This window comes from Triticum urartu, unplaced genomic scaffold, assembly GCF_003073215.2.
Source record: "Triticum urartu cultivar G1812 unplaced genomic scaffold, Tu2.1 TuUngrouped_contig_1330, whole genome shotgun sequence".
Classification (NCBI taxonomy): domain Eukaryota; kingdom Viridiplantae; phylum Streptophyta; class Magnoliopsida; order Poales; family Poaceae; genus Triticum; species Triticum urartu.
Window position 1 is genome coordinate 42,463 of NW_024111762.1, and position 19,394 is coordinate 61,856.

The window sequence follows — 19,394 nt, forward strand, 5'->3', positions numbered from 1 at the left end:
TTTCATGCAGCCATTCATAAACATACTACTACAAGGGAATTACAACTTTTATTTTAAGCATAATGTTTAAGTACGTAAACTTTCCTCAAGAGTCCCTACACACTACTACTCAACTACTATACGTGCGTAGTACTCTGTCAGTAAGCAGCAGAGGAGATTGAAATGTAAGGACCATGTGTGTGTGTAGAAAACACACACAATAAACACTGAACATCACTAGTCACCCTACACACAGCAAGCTTCAGATGTTCAGAACAGATCAACATGTTGAGCAGTTAGGGAATCACGAGAAGGAAGTAGGAGGGTGGATCACGATGGTCTCACCTTGTTGCCGTCGTCCTCATCCAACCCCGGCGACCAAGTACACATCCAAGCCAGTTCACGAATCCATGGGTGCTAGCTTGCCTACCAGTACCAGCATTGTGCCCCTGGATGCGACAAAAACAACCTGACTTGTAAGCATAAATAGAGAAGAACAAAAGCGAAACAACACACTAATGCTACAGTGCCTCCGAGTATAACTTAATATAGCCAGCAACACTTAAAAGAAATAATATCTATAGAAGATTCCATACAAAGTAGAACAGTTGTACTTGGCAATGCACACATAGCTACTGGTAACTGGTTATTTTGGTTCATTGTCATCAAATTAAAAAAGAACCAAAGGAACATACAAAGAGTACAAGAACAAACAAAGCTCATTGTCTGATTTCATTTTAGCTAACAGAATGTTGTGACAGCAAATGTGAAATGCTTGATGATGTACATGAATTCACATTTAGAAGGAAAGAAATGTACTATAGAAGTTTCCATATCTGAAAATAATGTTGTGACAGCAATGTACTGGTCAACTGGTTCAATCAGGAGCAACAATACATATTTCCATAAACCTAACATTTCCATAGTGTGTAATCCAATTGGGTAGATCGATCTTCGGGGTTGCTAACTTGCACAAAGAGGAAGAAGAGGGGAGAGAGAGAGAGCTACCTTCCATTGCATGGCATCAGTCAAGGTCAGAGCCCTCCTCTCCCTTAGCTTCTACATCGGCCAAGAATGTCCTCCTCTCTGGCATGTCCATGGCCCTGCAGCCTCTCCATGGCCTGGCCCCTTCAACTGCATCTGCGTGCACATCACACATCAGTTCGGGGGAAGAAGGAAGAAGCAGAGGAGGGAGAAGGAGAGAAGGCACTCACGCGTCAGATGATTTGCCGGCTTCGGGCGGCGATGCAGGTACACCCTTCCATGGGAGCCGACGAGGGAGGCGGGTCAGTCACCTTCTCCGCATGGCGACTTCCTGGTGGGCATCTCGGTGGGCATCCTGACAGGGCCCTTGACCCGGAGCAGCTTGTCCTTGGCGCCCCTCACCAGATCGGAGCACACTGTGGCCGGCACACACGGAACACGCACGCGTCAGTCAGATCGACGAGATCAACGAGACCAGAAGAGGAGGAAGAAGAAGGGGATCCACCCATCATCATCACCCGACGCTGGACTGGGCGACGTAGTAGAAGCCCGTGGCGCAGCCGCGGAGGCAGACGAGGCCGTGCGACGAGGCGCGAATCCAACTCGATGACGGTGTGGATCCGGAAGGCCCGCTGTGGCGGTGGCGGATCTGGCCGCCGCCGGACCTTCTCTGACTCGAGGGAGGAAGGCGTGGTCATGGGAGGGAGGAAGGAAGGCGCTGGATCGAATCGAGGCACGCCCGCACCGGCACGCTCACACGCCGGATCGGGACTAGTGGATATGGGGGATGAAGGCGAGGGGAGGGGGATGGCGGAGACGAGGTCGGCGGTGGGTGGGGGCGGCAGTGGTGGGCGGCAGTGGTGGGAATCACGGTTGCGACGAGGGAGGGGAAGGCGAGTAGCGAGGCGATGAGGAGCGGCGGGAGCAGGTGGTCGCCGACGAAGGCGAGGAGGAGCGGCTTGAGGTGGGAGGGGAGGTCGCGGCGGGGTCGGCCACTGATAGGTGGGCCCGCGAGGAATTAGGCCCACATGTCAGCGCCCTCAACGGTATGTGGTGTTCGTGAGGGGAGCTGCTTCCGGGTAGGTGTGGGCAGGGGAGAGGGTGAGGGGTGTGGGCTGTTGGATCTGCTAGTATCCGACGGTCTCTAATGCTTGATCCGCGTGACATACCCATAGACTAATCAGAACGAAGTGCATGCTTTAATGACGTTATGACCATCTAAAATGGTCGTAATTGATTAACAATAAGCGCTACCAACGCAGCACCATGGCGCCCGGCGAAGTTCCATTGCAGTGTGAGCTCCAACGCAGCACCACGACGCCCGGTGGTAAGTTTCCTTCTCTTTTTATGACAATGTTTGTTAAGTTTCCAAATAATTAGTAGTGCTATTCCTCGAATAGGAAAAAGACAAATTTCCGCCGATTCAGCTGGAAGCGGGTCAAATTTGAACTGCAGCTGCCACATAGTTTGCTTTTTATTTTTTCTAAAAATCATTTTTAGGTACAAAAGTATCTATTTAATCAGAGAAACACCAAGAAAATTTCAAGATTCAACCACTAGCTAGGAGCGGTCATTCCCGTCGTTTTGACCGCATTTTAAAACGGGCATAAAAAATTCAAAAAAAATCAAAAATTTGGGAAACCTTCGCATTGTGTCATTATATGTGGCCAAGTTCCCAGGAAAAATAACAAACTTGTAATACGGCAATTATTATAAAAAAGTGTTCTCAAAAACGAGCTACCACGTGTGGAGATCAATGGCTTTCAAGCCAAATGATCAATCTTATGGCCACATTCATGGCATAGTTTGTTCAAATGATCTCATATTGTGCACAAGGGTGCATATTGGAATGGCAAACAATGTTGCCTAAGCAAGTTTTCATTTTCTTTGGACAAAAAAAGCATTTTCCATTTTTCGAGTGCCCGAAAGGAGGTTTTTTTGTGAAGGACCTCCAAAATAATTGTTGTAAAATTGGACCAAATCATTTTTCTAAAATACTAGGACATATTTAATTCACAATTGACAAAATGGTTGGGTGTAAAAAGTTTTGATCCACCTCTTGTGAAAAAGACAAATTTCCGTCGATTCAGTTGGAAGCAGGTCAAATTTGAACTGCAGGTGCCTCATAGTTTGCTATTTATTTTTTCCAAAAATCATTTCTAGGTACATAAGTATCTATTTAATCAAGGAAACACCAAAAAATTCCAAGATTCAACCACTAGCTAGGAACGGTCATTCCCGCCGTTTTGACCATATTTTGAAACGGGCATAAAAAATTCAAAAAAAATCAAAAAATTGGGAAACCTTCGCATTGTGTCAGCATATGTGGCCAAGTTCCTAGAAAAAATAACAAACTTGTAATACGACAATTATTATAAAAAAGTGTTCTCAGGAATAAGCTATCATGTGTGGAGATCAATGGCTTTCAAGCCAAATGATCAATCTTATGGCCACATTCATGGAATAGTTTGTTCAAATGATCTGATATTGTGCACAAGAGTGCATATTGGAATGGCAAACAATGTTGTCTAAGGAAGTTTTCATTTTCGTTGGACGAAAAAACCATTTTCCTTTTTTCGAGGGCCCGAAAGGAGGTTTTTTTGTGAAGGAACTACCAAATAATTATTGCAAAATTGGACCAAATCATTTTTATAAAATACTAGGCCATATTTAATGCACAATTGAAAAAATGGTTGGGTGTAAAAAGTTTTGATCCACATCTCGTGAAAAAGACAAATTTCCGTCGATTCAGGTGGAAGCGGGTCAAATTTGAACTGCGGGTGCCTCATAGTTTGCTATTTATTTTGTCCAAAAATCATTTCTAAGTACATAAGTATCTATTTAATCAGAGAAACACCAAAAAAATCCCAAGATTCAACCACTAGCTAGGAACGGTCATTCCCGCTGTTTTGACCGTATTTTGAAACGGGCATAAAAAATTCAAAAAAATCGAAAAATTGGAAAACCTTCGCTTTATGTCATCATATGTGGCCAAGTTCCTAGAAAAAATAACAAACTTGTAATACGGAAATTATTATAAAAAAGTGTTCTCAGAAACGAGCTATCATGTGTGGAGATCAATGGCTTTCAAGCCAAATGATCAATCTTATGGCCACATTCATGGCATAGTTTGTTCAAATGATCTCATATTGTGCACAAGGGTGCATATTGGAATGACAAACAATATTGCCTAAGGAAGTTTTCATTTTCTTTGGACGAAAAAACCATTTTCCATTTTTCGAGTGCCCAAAAGGAGGTTTTTTTGTGAAGGACCTCCCAAATAATTGTTGCAAAATTGGACCAAATCATTTTTCTAAAATACTAGGCAATATTTAATTCACAATTGATAAAATGGTTGGGTGTAAAAATTTTTGATCCACCTCTCGTGAAAAAGACAAATTTCCGCCGATTCAGTAGGAAGCGGGTCAAATTTGAACTGCAGTTGTCTCATAGTTTGCTATTTATTTTTTCCAAAAATCATTTCTAGATACATAAGGACCTATTTAATTATAAATATATGGTTTGGTGGCGATACGTCGAGGTTTGCGCGGTGGCCGAGGGCCCTAACTCTAGAGCGCGTAAACTCGCATGCCCGCCGCGTGGTCACCGCGTGACCCTGGCATTGCCATGTGTTTTGGGCGGCATATGCATGTCTAGTGGGTTGGGCACTCCCTAGGTAGGTGCTAGGAAGAAAATTACAACATAAGATTCTCATGAGGAGATCGATCGATTCTCAAACATGAATAAGCAGCCAAGTGTTTGATTAGCGGTACGGGAAATGCACATGGACAATGGGCGTGAGTTTTGGCCGAGGATGATCATCTACTAAGGAGAATGTATTCAAAAAATTTCAGCTCAAAAGGAGGAGCCAAGGTGGTACTTGCTTTGCAAACTACCACACTGGACAAAAATATGAATGTTGAAGCTGGGCTCAAAATAATGAATGGATTGAGCTGAAATTTGGTGGAGGATGGTTATTTGGGCATAGGAAAGCATTGTAGAAAATTGATATCATTTTGACATGCCAAAGTAGTACTTCCTTCACAATGCTCTTCTATGGACAAAAACTTGGGAAAACTAGTGAGAGAGATTGGATGAATGAAATGAGCTAAGAATTGGTGTAGGTAAGTTACATAGGTATGGTCATGCGCTGGTAAATTTTCAGATCATTTGGGTAAGTCTAGGTAGTACTTACTTCACAAAGCTTCTCTCGAGGTAGAAACTTTGGAAATTTCCTGAGAAATATTTACTAGGAAAATTGAGCTGAATATTATCATGTGGCAATGATTTGGGTATGGAAGAGTGCCCGAAAAGTTTGAGGGTAATAGGAGGGGTCTATATAACACTTGCTTTGCAACGTGCCAATTTGGCCATAAAATATAAATTGAACCTGGGCTCACATAGATGATTTGACTGAGCTGCAATTTGGAGGAGGGTGATAATTTGGGCATATGAAGGAACTGTATAAATTTCATGTCATTTAGAGATATAAAAAAGGTACTTCCTTCACAATGCTTCTAGGTGGACAAAAACTTTGGAAATTTGCCGAGGAAGATTTGCTAGGCAAATGGAGCTGAATTTTGTCATGCGGTAATGATTTGGATAGGAAAGAGTGCCCAAAAATTCCGAGGGCAATCAAGAATATATAAATAGCACTTCCTTCATAAAGTGTTGTTGTGAACAGAATTGGAAAATGAATATTGTTGAATTAGTTTTGAACTAGGCAATGAAGGATTTTTACATATTTGATGAAGATATGCCCCAAAGAATTTATGAGATTTTTTTGGGAATTTTGGGAATGATAGAAATATAGGTTGCTTCACAACCTAGGGCAAAAACTGCCACATGGACATGACACATACGCAAAACTGATGAGATGGCGCCTAGTCATCACAACCCACCACAATCTACAAGGCTATGACCATCTATATTGGTCATTAACAACTAGAAATAAGGCAGCGGACTAGCACTGTTTGCTTTGTGATCATTTCGTGTAAGGAAATTACGACCTTTCTGACCAAAATGGTCGCAATGGTTTAGGGTTTGGAGCCCCCTGAACAGCTTTTGACCAATTGGTCTAAAATGGTCATAAATCTATGACCAATTCTTCGAGGGTCACTGACAGAAGGTCATAAATTGACATATTTCTTGTAGTGACCGGTGACCCCCGAAACTCTCTCGATGGCCGAAACTACACTTCCTATATATAATTCTTCACCTCCGGACCATTCCGGAACTCCTCGTGATGTCCGGGATCTCATCCGGGACTCCGAACAACTTTCAGGTTACTGCATATTCATATCTCTACAACCCTAGCGTCACCGAACCTTAAGTGTGTAGACCCTACGGGTTCGGGAGACAAGTAGACATGATCGAGATGGCTCTCCGGTCAATAACCAACAGCGGGATCTGGATACCCATATTGGCTCCCACATGCTCCTCGATGATCTCATTGGATGAACCATGATGTCGAGGATTCAAGCAACCCCGTATACAATTCCCTCTGTCAATCGGTATGTTACTTGCCCGAGATTCGATCGTCGGTATCCCAATACCTCGTTCAATCTCGTTACCGGCAAGTCACTTTACTCGTACCGTAATGCATGATCCCATGACCAGACACTTGGTCACTTTGAGCTCATTATGATGATGCATTACCGAGTGGGCCCAGAGATACCTCTCCGTCATACGGAGTGACAAATCCCAGTCTCGATTCGTGCCAACCCAACAGACACTTTTGGAGATACCTGTAATGTACCTTTCTAGTCACCCAGTTACGTTGTGACGTTTGGCACACCCAAAGCACTCCTACGATATCCGGGAGTTACACGATCTCATGGTCTAAGGAAAAGATACTTGACATTGGAAAAACTCTAGCAAATGAACTATACGATCTTGTGCTATGTTTAGGATTGGGTCTTGTCCATCCCATCATTCTCCTAATGATGTGATCTCGTTATCAATGACATCCAATGTCCATAGTCAGGAAACCATGACTATCCGTTGATCAACAAGCTAGTCAACTAGAGGCTTACTAGGGACATGTTGGTGTCTATGAATTCACACATGTATTATGATTTCCGGATAACACAATTATAGCATGAATAAAAGACAATTATCATGAACAAGGAAATATAATAATAATGCTTTTATTATTGCCTCTAGGGCATATTTCCAACAGAAATAAAACGAAAATATGCCCGGGGCCAACCTTTGGTCGAGCCAGAGGAGGTCAATAAGCTCCCAACGAGAATGTATGAATTGCATCAATGGTACATGGACATTACCAAGATTTCCAATCGAGAGTCCCTCATGGTGAATGTCAACGAGGAGCATTACTACCATAAGAAAGCTGTGACCGTTGAGTATTCAGAACTTTTTCAGCTATACAATAAAGACGCACTCGACAAATCTATCGTCAGTTACTATTGTCTGTAAGTGATTCCTTTCTGTAATTTAAGTCTCAAGCTAGTTGATCATTTTGATCAATAATTACCTGTAATTATCCTCACTATATTCTTTTCTGTGGTATTATGCAGGATGAAGATTTATGAAATGAAAAAAGGTGGACGCTATGGCATTGGGTTCGTTGACCCAAATACCATTAATGAATACACATGGAAATTAGATCCATATCACGCAAAATGTGTAGAGGAGAGCATGCTACAGTTCTTCAAGGAACTCAAATACAATGAAGATATACTACTTCCTTACAACTTCCAGTGAGTCACACTGTCTTGTACTACAAATTTTGTTTTTCCCTACTAGCTATAGCTACATGTTTTTTCTTACATATGCCCGCTTAATTAAGACATGCAAACGTGTGTGCTTGCAGATATCACTGGATCTTGTTAATCATTAAAGTTGATGAAGGAACAGTTGAAGTACTAGACTCGCTACTTAAGAAAGCAAGTGACTACAGCATCATGAACGGGATAGTCAATAGGTAATTTCAATCATTATTAACTATATCTCGGCCTATTTAATTAGTTCATCATTTCCTGATAACAACTATTTAATAACCCATTTATTCATTTTCTTTGTCGGCGGGCAGGGCTTGGGCAAAGTTCATCAGGGTCACTCCAGGCTCATGGAAACAAAGTCTGAAATGGTATCGACCCAAGGTAAGTAATTAAGTAGTACTAGCTAGCTGCCATCTCTTTAATTATCATGCTTGATTAGTTATTATGTGATCAAAATTCCATTCTCGTAAAGGCCCTAAGGCAGGCGCCGGGGAATGATCTATGTGCATACTACGTTTGCGAGAGCATTCGCATGATGGCGTCCGAAAGGAGCAAATCTCAAAGACAGGAGTGGGTACGATATCGATTGTCAGAACACTATTCACAATTTTTACACCATTATCGATATCTAGTCACACAACTAATACACATGCATATTGATCTCCTTCTTAACAGTTCAAAGAGGTGCGGGACAAGCTCCTAGCAGTTCAAAGAGGTGCGGGACAAGCTCCTATCACAGGACCGCATAGAAGCAATTCAAGAGGAAATAGCGGGATTTTTGCTCGACTAGGTCATAGATCCCAAAGGAGAATACTATTACCCGCTACCGCCCCCATGAACCACTTCCAATTGTTATCGTGCTCCGAAGGCACCAATTAGCTAGGCTAATGCCACTAGCTCCGAAGGCACCAATTAGGAGAAATTATATATATATACATGTGTGTATATATGTGTGAATTAATTAATGGTGGTTGTGAGACATTCGATGATATATATATATATTATGATTGGTTCTACTAGAAATTCTATTTGTATATATGCATAACGTGTAAAATATGTAGTATCGTAAAATACCAGCAAACGAAAAAGAATTAAATGGAAAACACAAAATTAAATGAAAAAGAAATCATAAACCCAAACCCCCCCCCCAACATTTTAATACCGGTTGGTGACACCAACCGGTACTAAAGGGCTCCCTGCCCCTGAAGCTGGCTCGTGTCACGTGGTTGCCCTTTAGCACCGGTTCGTGCTGAACCGGTACTAAAGGGGGGGAGGGCTTTAGTGCCTATAATTTAGTGCCGGTTACCGAACCGGCACTAAAGGCCCTTACGAACCGGTGCTATTGCCCGGTTCTGCACTAGTGTCCTCCCTCCCCGCCGCCACCCAAGGATCCTGTCGGCTGCCGCACGTCTTCCGGTTGGCGAGGATTTGCTGCCTCGTGCCGACGTGAGGGGCTTTGGAAGCCAGGGCGACAGCCTTGGGTGGAGATGGTGGCGCCGATCTCTCCGGTAGATGACATGCGCGGGTGTTAGCCGTCCCTCCCGGTCGCGTGGGTGGCGTGAGGGCGGGAGGTCTTGCTGCAGCAGCAGGATGCTCTTCTTCCTCCCGGGCTCTTCCCCTTGCGGTGGTCTCCTCTCGCCGATCTAGTGGCTGGCTCGTCAGATCTGGGCTTCGAGGATGGGGTAGTGGAGACTTGGAACGGGGGAAACCCCTGATCGATTTCTCGTCGACCTGGGCGCCAGCGGCACTCCGGTGTCGTTCTCCCTCTTGAGGACGGTTTGGCCGGACGATGGAGGCGCTCTGGCGTCTCAGCCCTTCCTAGAGGCGACGTCCAAGGGGGGTTTGGGGGTTGTGGACCTGGTGTGTGGTGATGGGTGGTGGGTGGCGGCAGCAGTGCTAGGTTTCCTGGTTGTCGGCGTTGGTGGTGGCGTGTGGGTTCTTCTGCATCCTTTAGTGGCTCCTCCCCTTATTTGCTGGTTGGTCGCTGACCGCCAGTGGGTAGTGGAGTTGATGGTTTCCTTCACGCGGTCTGGATCTTCATGTTCACGGCTTTTGCTGTCGTTGGGTGGCCTCGGCTTGCCGTTCTAGCTCTGCAAGATCTCCGGCGGCTTGATCCCAGTCCTTCTTGCTGCCCTATTCTCTGCTGCTCTTGGTTGTAGTGAATTTGACATGTATTTTCCAGTTTTTGGTCAAGTCTTTGCCTAGTTCAGCACCATTATATCCTAGCCGGTAGATGACTTCATTAATTTGAAGTCGGGCCTTGTACCTTTTATCTAAAAGATGCAGCAGCTATATGCGGATTGCATGGTCTGGAAAATAGAAATCAGAAACGTTGAGTTTAAACATAGTCCATGAACTGAAACTGTTGTGGCGCATGAGATTGCTAGGATATTATTTACTTTGTGACTGGGTCGATGAGCCCCCTAGCTTTCTCTTAAACCATCTTGCAAACAATGTAACTATTATTTGAAATTAAGGAAATAATAAAGCGCATCACAACTTCCCGTAAAAAATTCTAGTAGCTTCTGCATCCTTGTCAAACAATTAGCTTTCAATGGTATAAAAAATATAACTTATAATTTCATATCACCTACTCTCTTTGTTCAGGTGCATTAGTCATCTTAGGTTGTGCACCGTGAGCAAGGCGGAGGGGAAAACGAGAGAACTTAATGTTCATTTGCTACTCCCTCTGTAAAAAAAATATAAGAGCGTTTAGAATACTAAAGTAGTGATCTAAATGCTCTTATATTTGTTTACAGAGGGAGTAACTAATAATATTGCATGCAATGAACTGACCACTGAGTGTCATGTTTGGTAGTCTCAAGTCATTGAAAATATACACGTCTCACATCTCTTATTGGTTGATTCCTTTATTTATGTCAAGAAAGAAGAAATAAGATAAGAATTAATGCACCGCGCCTAAGTGTTTTGGGATTACTTGATTTTCATAAGGTGAGTTATACACCTAGCCGGAGGGAGTATCTAAATAAGGGAACACAAGGGTAACACACAAATAGTCCCTCCAAGGATAAAGTTTCTATCAAGACACATGATATTTCAGCAACGGAAACTAAATCGACAAGTACATTAGGCTGCAACAACAAATATCGCATTAATAGTTCAACACTAGGGACTAAATCGAGGACTACACTAGGCTGCAAACAAGTCACAGTAGTTCAACGTTCAGAGACCAAACCAACAAGAACACACTAGGCTGCAATAACAAGTCAGATGACAGTTTAACAATAGAAACTAAACTGATAACTACATTAGGCTGCAACAACAGTAAACTCCACTGTGCATGCAGCTGCCCAAGGATGTTGACATTTTCCATTTGCCGCCGACGCGCTATCTCCTGCTCTGCACAGCAGTCAACTCTGGATTAAAAATTGGTAGCAGCAAGTAATTTCCCCTCTCAAACTGTATATTCCAGAATTGTTCAAGTACTACTTACCATTTACAGCTTGCTGCTCTTAGATGGGCAGGACTGAGCCTTCAGGCATAACTGAGCCTTCAGGCATAACTGGGCCTTGAGCGGGACTGGTCCTTCAGGTGGGATTGAATTCCCATCTACTCCCTCCGTTCCGAATTACTTGTGTTAGATTTGTCTAGATACGGATGTATCTAGCACTAAAATGAGTCTAGATACATCTGTATCTAGACAAATCCAAGACAAGTAATTCGGAACGGGGGGAGTAATACATAGGAAACACTACCCAATGCGCTATACATATAGAGTGAGAAAAATGTAAGGAAAATGAGTTTGTGGCCAAATTTACTGAAACCAAAAGTAGAACTAATATGTAAAGCTATAACTAGCTGGGTACGGAGTGTTGATTTTGTACTTGTAACTATTGAAGTCATATTTATGTAACCCATTCGCATTTCAGTATTTTGAGTAAGTAGTACAACATATATGTAACACTATATTCATGTGTGTATCACACTGTACCTCCTGATCTTTGCCCCCCTGAAAAAAGCTTGACGCAGGAAACTCACGGGCCATGCCTCCGTGTCTTGATAGGATATCCCGACAGGATGGCCTCTTTTGTTGAATATAGGTGATCCGAAACGAGCAAATGAATGAAAAGGAATATTGAATATGAATTTGCTCCATAGGCCTTCTTCCCCATGGCTGCCCAAAACAAACAAACAAACACAATACATGAGAGCTCTCCAATCTGACCAAAATGCAAGATGATACTAAGAAGTTTGATGATATAGTATAGTAAAGCTTACACGATGTATCCTGGACAATAAGCCGTTGGCGTGAAGAAAGCCTCTTGCGGAAACATAAAAGCATACACATTCTCCAATTTTCCAACAGATCTAGTCTAAAATTTGACTGGTTGCACATAGCCATTTGCTTGCACCTGAAGAACCAGTGCGCAGAATTCTTGTTCCAAGAACTTCTTAGATGGAACCACTGGCACATCCTCGTATCCCCCAGCAATCGGCAGATTCACGACGAAAGGGCAGTTCTTCTGTCGGAAGAAGGTGGGATCCACCTCCTTGCTCTCTGTGTGCACGTCGCCTCCTCTAAGCAAGGTTGTAATAATGGTGGCTTTGGCTGCTTGGCGGCAAAATCCTGTCTTAACCAAACTGTTCAGAACAGAGCAACAGTGCTTCAGTTCAGGTGTCATTAATTTTTAAAAATAATACATTTTTTATTAAATTTCATAAATATTATGTACGGCGTAATTATTCCTCCCTTATATATATATATATATATATATATATATATATATATATATATTGTGTGTGTTGTCTGAGTCGAGCTGGTGTTTAGAAGAAAAAAAAGGAGCCTTCATACCTACCACGCTCAAATGGCATGCAATCATGCATGTACGTGCAAATTGAAAGCTTAATGAGTGATATTAAATAATGAGTTCCCCTAAAAAGATATTAAATAATGAGTGTGATTTTTGTATCCTTTATATTTGATTAATAGATGGAAATGTGTATTTCATTAGGTGATTTGTTAACAATTGTCAGGACCCCGATTTCAAGTCACACCGATCTAGTCTGTAACACCTCATATCACTTTACGGCCCCACGCACGGTATTCCCACGGGTGTCGCCTTACCATGGCCCGGGACCGTTTGCGCCTTTTGGCTCACGTATATGATAGTGTCGCTAGCATTCATATGACAGAGAATCCGGACCGACATGGCTAGTCGTGAACTCAAAGCGGTTGGCCCCAGTCAGCCTACTGCTGACCGATTGGATCCAGTCGGCTTACTGCTGGCCAATTGGGCCCCAGTCGGCCTACTGCCGGTTGAGTGGATCCAGTCGGCCTACTGCCGGTTGAGTGGATCCAGTCGGCCCACTGCTGGCCGATTGGCCCCAGTCGGCTCACTGCTGACCGATTGGCACCTAGTCTGCTTCCTCTAGACCGACAGGTGCATGCACCCATTTATCTGTTGAATAGTTATTTGAAAAATGTTGAAGAAGTATTTGAAAAAACATTGATTATACATATAAAAATGTTAATCAAGCATTTAAAAAATATTAAACAAATATTTGAAAACTGTTGAATAGGTATTTGAAAACTGTTGAAGAAGTATTTTAGAAAATGTTGATCATGTATATAAAAATGTTAATCAAGCATTTGCAGAAAATGTTTAACAAGTATTTGAAAAAATATTAATGATGTATATACAAATGTTGAACGAGTATTTGTAAAAATGTTGATCATGTATATAAAAATGTTGAACAATTATTTGAAAATATGTTGAACAAGTATTGAAAAAATGCCACACCATCAGCTTCCAGTTACTGGTTAGAAAAGGGATCGCGACCAACTGGAGGTGACTGAGCCGGTCTTCTCCATTATTTCTTTCTTTTTTCTTTTCTTTCTATATTATTTTTTCAAATACTTGTTCAATTTTTTAAATAATTGTTCAAAAAAAATTATATACTTGTTCAAATTTTTTCAAATACTTGTTCAATATTCAATATTTTTATATACATGATCAAAAAATTTACAAATACTTGTTCAACATTTTTATATACATGATCAATATTTTTTAAAACATTTGTTCAAGATTTTTTCAAGTACTTGTTCAAAACAATTTGCAAATGCTTGATTAACACTTTTATATACATGATCAACATTTTTAAAATACTTCTTCAACATTTTTCAAATACCTATTGACCAGTTTTCAAATATTTGTTCAACATTTTTCAAATACTTGTTCGACATTTTTTTCAAATGCTTGATTAACATTTTTATATGCATGATCATTATTTTTTCAAATACTTCTTCAACATTTTTTAAATACTTATTCAACAGATAAATGGGTGCATGCACCTGTTGGCCTAGAGGAAGCAGACTGGGTGTCAATCGGCCAGCAGTGGGCCGACTAGGGGCCAATCGGCCAGTAGTAGGCCGACTGGATCTAATCGGTCAACAGTAGGCCGACTGGGTAATATTTTTATAAAATATAATTACGGCATATTATTTTTAAAATTTAATTTAAAATGTATTATTTTAAAAAATAGCCATTCTGTCCCGCTGCTTTGGTGCTTCAGTTGAGGTGACAGATGAAGCACAAATTTTTAGTGCTTCACTTCAATTGATGTTGCAATGATGTACACGCCTTTTCAGAAAAGAAAGTTCAATCCATGTTGTATTCGTATTGTTCAAGTGTTCAATGGCTAATTTCAACCGATATAGCGATCACCAGCCACCCCACTCCACTCCCGCGATGTGCCTCGCATGTGCGTCACGGGAGCCCTAGATCGGCCGCCTCCCCCTCCCCTCGCTTCCTCCCCCTTGCCGTCGCCAGAGGGCCTCCAACGGGCGAAGCCCGTGCCACGCGTGCGACGACAAGGACGGCCGGATCCACCGACTACTTGGCTGGGAGGCGGTGGTGCGTCATCATAGTGCTGGTCTGGGCGGGTCGGCGCCTTGCCCCTCCTCGCGTCGTGGGATGCGTTGTGATGGAGCTTGCTTCTACCCAGCTTGGGGTCAAGCGGGGCATGTTGACCTGGTGGGGGTCGCGGCCATGGGGATGTGGCCGCCACCTTCTTCTCGAGGGGGGTTTGGCCTAGGTGCCGGCGTCCTCCTCTGTCGGACATGTGCCAGGGGATCCTACCCGAGGACCAACTACCCTGTTCTCGGCATTTGGGGTCACTAGTAGAAAAAGGGTCAAATGTGAAGCACATTAGTGCCGGTTTGAATTTGAGCCGGCACTAATGTGACCATTAGTGCCGGTTCCAACGGCTAGTTGGGCGGGCATCATTAGTACCGGTTCGTGGGCAACTTTTAGTACCGGTTCATGCCAAGAACTGGTACTAATGAGGCTGTGTCAGGCTATGGTCAGGCTGGGCCCCCCCCGAAGACCTTTAGTACCGGTTCATGCCATGAACCGGTACTAGAGTTTCTTAGTAAACTGATTTTTAGTCTCACCTCGCCAAGAGAGAGGCAGTATGAGCGGTTTATAAGCCATGAGTGCACACACAATGACGAAGAGTTGCAATGCTCACCTGCATGTTGATTAGCTTCAAGCCTTGCGGAATAGCATAGATTACACTGAGCTATGTGCAGTGCAGTCTACACTATTCTGAAAGGCTTGAAGCAAATTAACCAGCATTGCACCTTTTTTATTTTTAATAACTTATTTGAACTCCGAACTTCTTTTGTGTTCAGTATGCAGCATTCAAAGCGACGTCATCAATTTCCAACATGTTCTGACATCATTTGTTATTTTTCAGTCATTTACCTAATTGTTTAGAGAGCTAAATAACCGTGAAATTGAAAATCACTACAAAATGAATCCTGAAAATGTTGAAACTTGGCATGGTATCATCATATCACCCGCATAGCATGCGCGAAAGAGTAGAGAGGGTCACGGCAAAAACTGGACGCACTTCGTGTACAAACTGGACAAACTCTTTCGGAGTATCAGGGTTTCGGACGAGAACTCATCTGTTACACGGCCACTTCAATATTTTTTAAACTTATTTGAACTCCGGACTTCTTTTGTGTTCAGTATGCAGCATTCAAAGCGACGTCATCAATTTCCAACATGTTCTGACATCATTTGTTGTTTTTCGGTCATTTACCTAATTGTTTAGAGAGCTAAATGACCGTGAAATTGAAAATCACTACAAAATGAATCCTGAAAATGTTGAAACTTGGCATGGTATCATCATTTCACCCGCATAGCATGTCCGAAAGAGTAGAGAGGGTCACGGCAAAAACTGGACGCACTTCGTGTACAAACTGGAAATAGAAGAAAATAAATAGAAGAAAAGAAATAATGCAGAAAATTAAAAAAACTATACAAAAAAATTTCTCAAAAATAAATAGAAGAAAATAAATAATACAGAAAAGAAAAAAACTATATAAAAAACTATATAAAAAATCTGTTGGCGCGCTGCCCAGTGGGCCTGCCAGACCTAGGATGTGCAAATGCAGGCCCAGAAGGGCCAGCAGGCTCACAGGGCAGCGCGCCCTAGTTAATTAGGCCCAAAAGCCTGCTATATAAAGAAGCTCGAAGGAGCAGCCGCGACTGGGTTTATAAACCAGTGCGGCTGCCCTTCGCTCGGCGAGGTGGGACTAAACATTGTGCACCGCCGGTGGCAGCGCACAACCTTTAGTACCGGTTGGTGGCTCCAACCGGTACTAAAGGGGGGGGGTCTTTAGTAATGGTTCGTGGCACGAACCGGTACTAAAGGGGCCGTTTCCCGCCCCTTGGCCTGGCAAAAATTGGCCTTTAGTACCAGTTGGTGGCTCCAACCGTCACTAAAGACCCCTCATATATATATATATATATGGAACCTACAAAAAAATTAGTTTCATTGACCACCAGTAGTTCTTCTCGATCCAACTTCTTCGCCGCGCCCGTCGCCCCATCGCGCGCCGCCCTCGCTGCCCCCGCCGCCCGTCGTCGCCGTCACCGCCGTCGCCCCCGCCACCCGTCGTCGCCGTCACCGCCGTCGCCCCCGCCACCCGTCGTCGCCGTCACCGCCCGGCCCGTCACCCCCGCCGCGCACGTACGTCGCCGCCACCTCTCGCCCGCCGCGCCCGTCCCCGTCGTCCCCCGCCGCCGCCTGTACGCCGCCGCCCCCCGGTCGCACACACACACACACACACACACACCACACACACACATACACACACATTGTTTTTACTTATTTTCTATTTTCTGTTGTTTAGATTAATGTTAGATAAATTACGTAGATAATAATGTTAGAATGTTAATGTTAGATGAATTATATGGAAAAGATGTTAAATATTAATGTCAAATATATTTTACATGAATTAGAACAAGTTGAACAAGTTGAATTAGTATAGCTAGATATTAATTAGGTATATATATGAGATTTGAACTAGTTGAATTAATATAACTAGTTTATTTTTAGTATGAAAATTAATAGAACAAGTTTATTTTTAGTAAGAAAATTTAGGTATATGAGATTTGATGATCTAATCAAAATATTACTATATAGAACTACCTACTTTATTTTAGTAAGAAATTAATAGAACTAGTTTATTTTTAGTAAATGCTTAGTTGAATTAATAGAACTAGTTTATTTAGTTGAATTAATAGAACTAGTAAGTGTTTAATGTTTCACCTATATATGAACATATATGTTAGATATTAGATATAAATTATATGTTAGATATATATTTAATTTAGTTATATGAGATTTCATTATCTAATTAACATTTTATTGTATAGAACCAGCTATCTTATTTTTAGTAAGAAAATTAATAGAACTAGTTTAGTTGAATTAATTAGATGAACTAGTTAGTTGAATTAGTTCAATTAATTAGGTATATTCTTCCTAAGTGCTTAGTTGAATTCGTTCAATGAATTAGTTGAACTAGTTGAATTAACAGAATTAGTTGAATTAATAGAACTAATAAGTGTTTAATGTTTCACCTATGAACATAGAAATGTCGTCTAACGACGAACACGATTTCATTATATGCGAATACTGCGAAGACCAGCGCGGCCTGTGCGGCAGAAATTTTCTAGTTGATGATAGACGCTTCAGCATCAAGCTGGATGAGAACTTCGAAGTGGATATAGTAAGTCACAACGACAAGTCTTTTTTCATAATTAAGCATGACTTATGCTTCATTTGCTTCACCTTTTAATTTTAATTTTTCACTATTCTACTAGCGTATCCCCTGCCATGCAAGAATTTTTATCTTGGATAAGATAGGTTTCAGTCCTAACGAAACTATGGAGGTAAAAAGAGTTTACTTGAAGACTGAGCATGGTTATACCTTCAACGTCAAATTATACAATGCAGACACATACACCTATTTTGAATGCAAAACTTGGCAAGCACTATGCAAGGCTTATGCATTTGAGCCTGATATGGTTATCACCTTTGATATTCGTCCGGAAGATGATATTGAAGGTAATAGAGACATCTGGGTCGATGTGCAGACGCCTCCAGTTCTACCATTATGTGAGTTTCTCAACCATATTTATGTCTTCGATATGAGATTATTTGAACCAGTTGAATAATTAATAGATCTCAATTTATATTGACAGCTTACTTCCAATCAAGCAAACATGTCCGGTGCTTGGTAGACAGGACCGTCCACTGTCCCGGGGCTGAACTAAACTGCGAGGAGACAAGTCATTATGTTTCATGGCTTGAGGATCTTGATGCTGTCAAGACAAATTTCTTTCCTGCACTTAGAAATGTTAGTACTCAAAACGTGCGGCCAATAGTGTTCATACTGAACTACGGTCACATATATTTAGGAAAGATGGTAAGATTTCTACTATTTCTCCTCGGTGCATCTTTTGCATACATTATTTTTTTAAGCTAAACTTCATTGCTAAGTATGTTACTATACGATGTTCTTCAACAGGGACTCCCGATGAATGTTGTGCCTGATTGGATTGAGACTAAAGGTACCATGAATATTGTTAGCTTACGGCCAAGATATCCTACAATGCACTTTAGTGCATTCAGGATTTCTAATAGCGAGGAATGCTTAATAGTAAAAGACTGGAGCAAAATTGCGAACGATCACAGAGAAGTACTAGGGGGCAGCAATCAGAAGTGTAACCCATGATTAGGAGGCAGGTTCATCTGCATGCTCCAATATGATGAATCAGCAAAGCTATACATGTTCTATGCTATTTTACCTGAGAGAGAGCAGCAGGAGTGATTAATTAGCTAGTTTATGCTCTTAGTACTTGTCCTCTCATGTCCGTGTTCTTCGTCCTGAACTTAATCTCAAAGAGTGATTTGCTTTTGTGGTGTTATGAACGCTTATAATATCATTACCATGTTGAACTCGATGATATCTTTGCTATGAAAACCGTTGGTGATGATATATATGATGCAAGAGTTTTTATATTAATTAATATGATGATGGTGAGTTATTATATCATTTATGAAAGAAATTGCATATTAGTTTCAACAGGATGGATTCTAGCTAAGTGATGAAGTATATGCCATATCCATATTACCTCGATCACTTAAGTAGGTGATCAAGTATATATAATATGGGTATGACATATACTTGATGACTTAGCTAGGATCCACACGCATCCAGTCAAACTAATCACCTAATGATTTAACAACTCATTATAATGTAAAACAATCACTAAATTAAATTGAAAACACAAAATTAAAGTAAAAATAAAAAATTAAACCAAAACACACCAAAACATTTAGTACCGGTTGGTGTTTCCAACCGGTACT

General features: G+C 41.8%; 1 long non-coding RNA gene across 2 annotated transcripts; it reads right to left on the reverse strand.

Annotated features, from left to right (window-relative positions):
* Nucleotides 1-10,740: 10,740 nt before the first annotated feature.
* On the reverse strand, nt 10,741-11,842 carry LOC125526666. Of its 2 annotated transcripts, XR_007291840.1 has the most exons (3): nt 11,659-11,842; nt 11,161-11,430; nt 10,741-11,066 (listed from the first exon to the last, which is right to left on the reverse strand). It is a non-coding gene; the product is annotated as an uncharacterized LOC125526666 (long non-coding RNA). The 2 variants fall into 2 exon arrangements; XR_007291839.1 differs by having other exon boundaries at nt 11,161-11,842.
* Between the last annotated feature and the right edge of the window lie 7,552 nt (nt 11,843-19,394).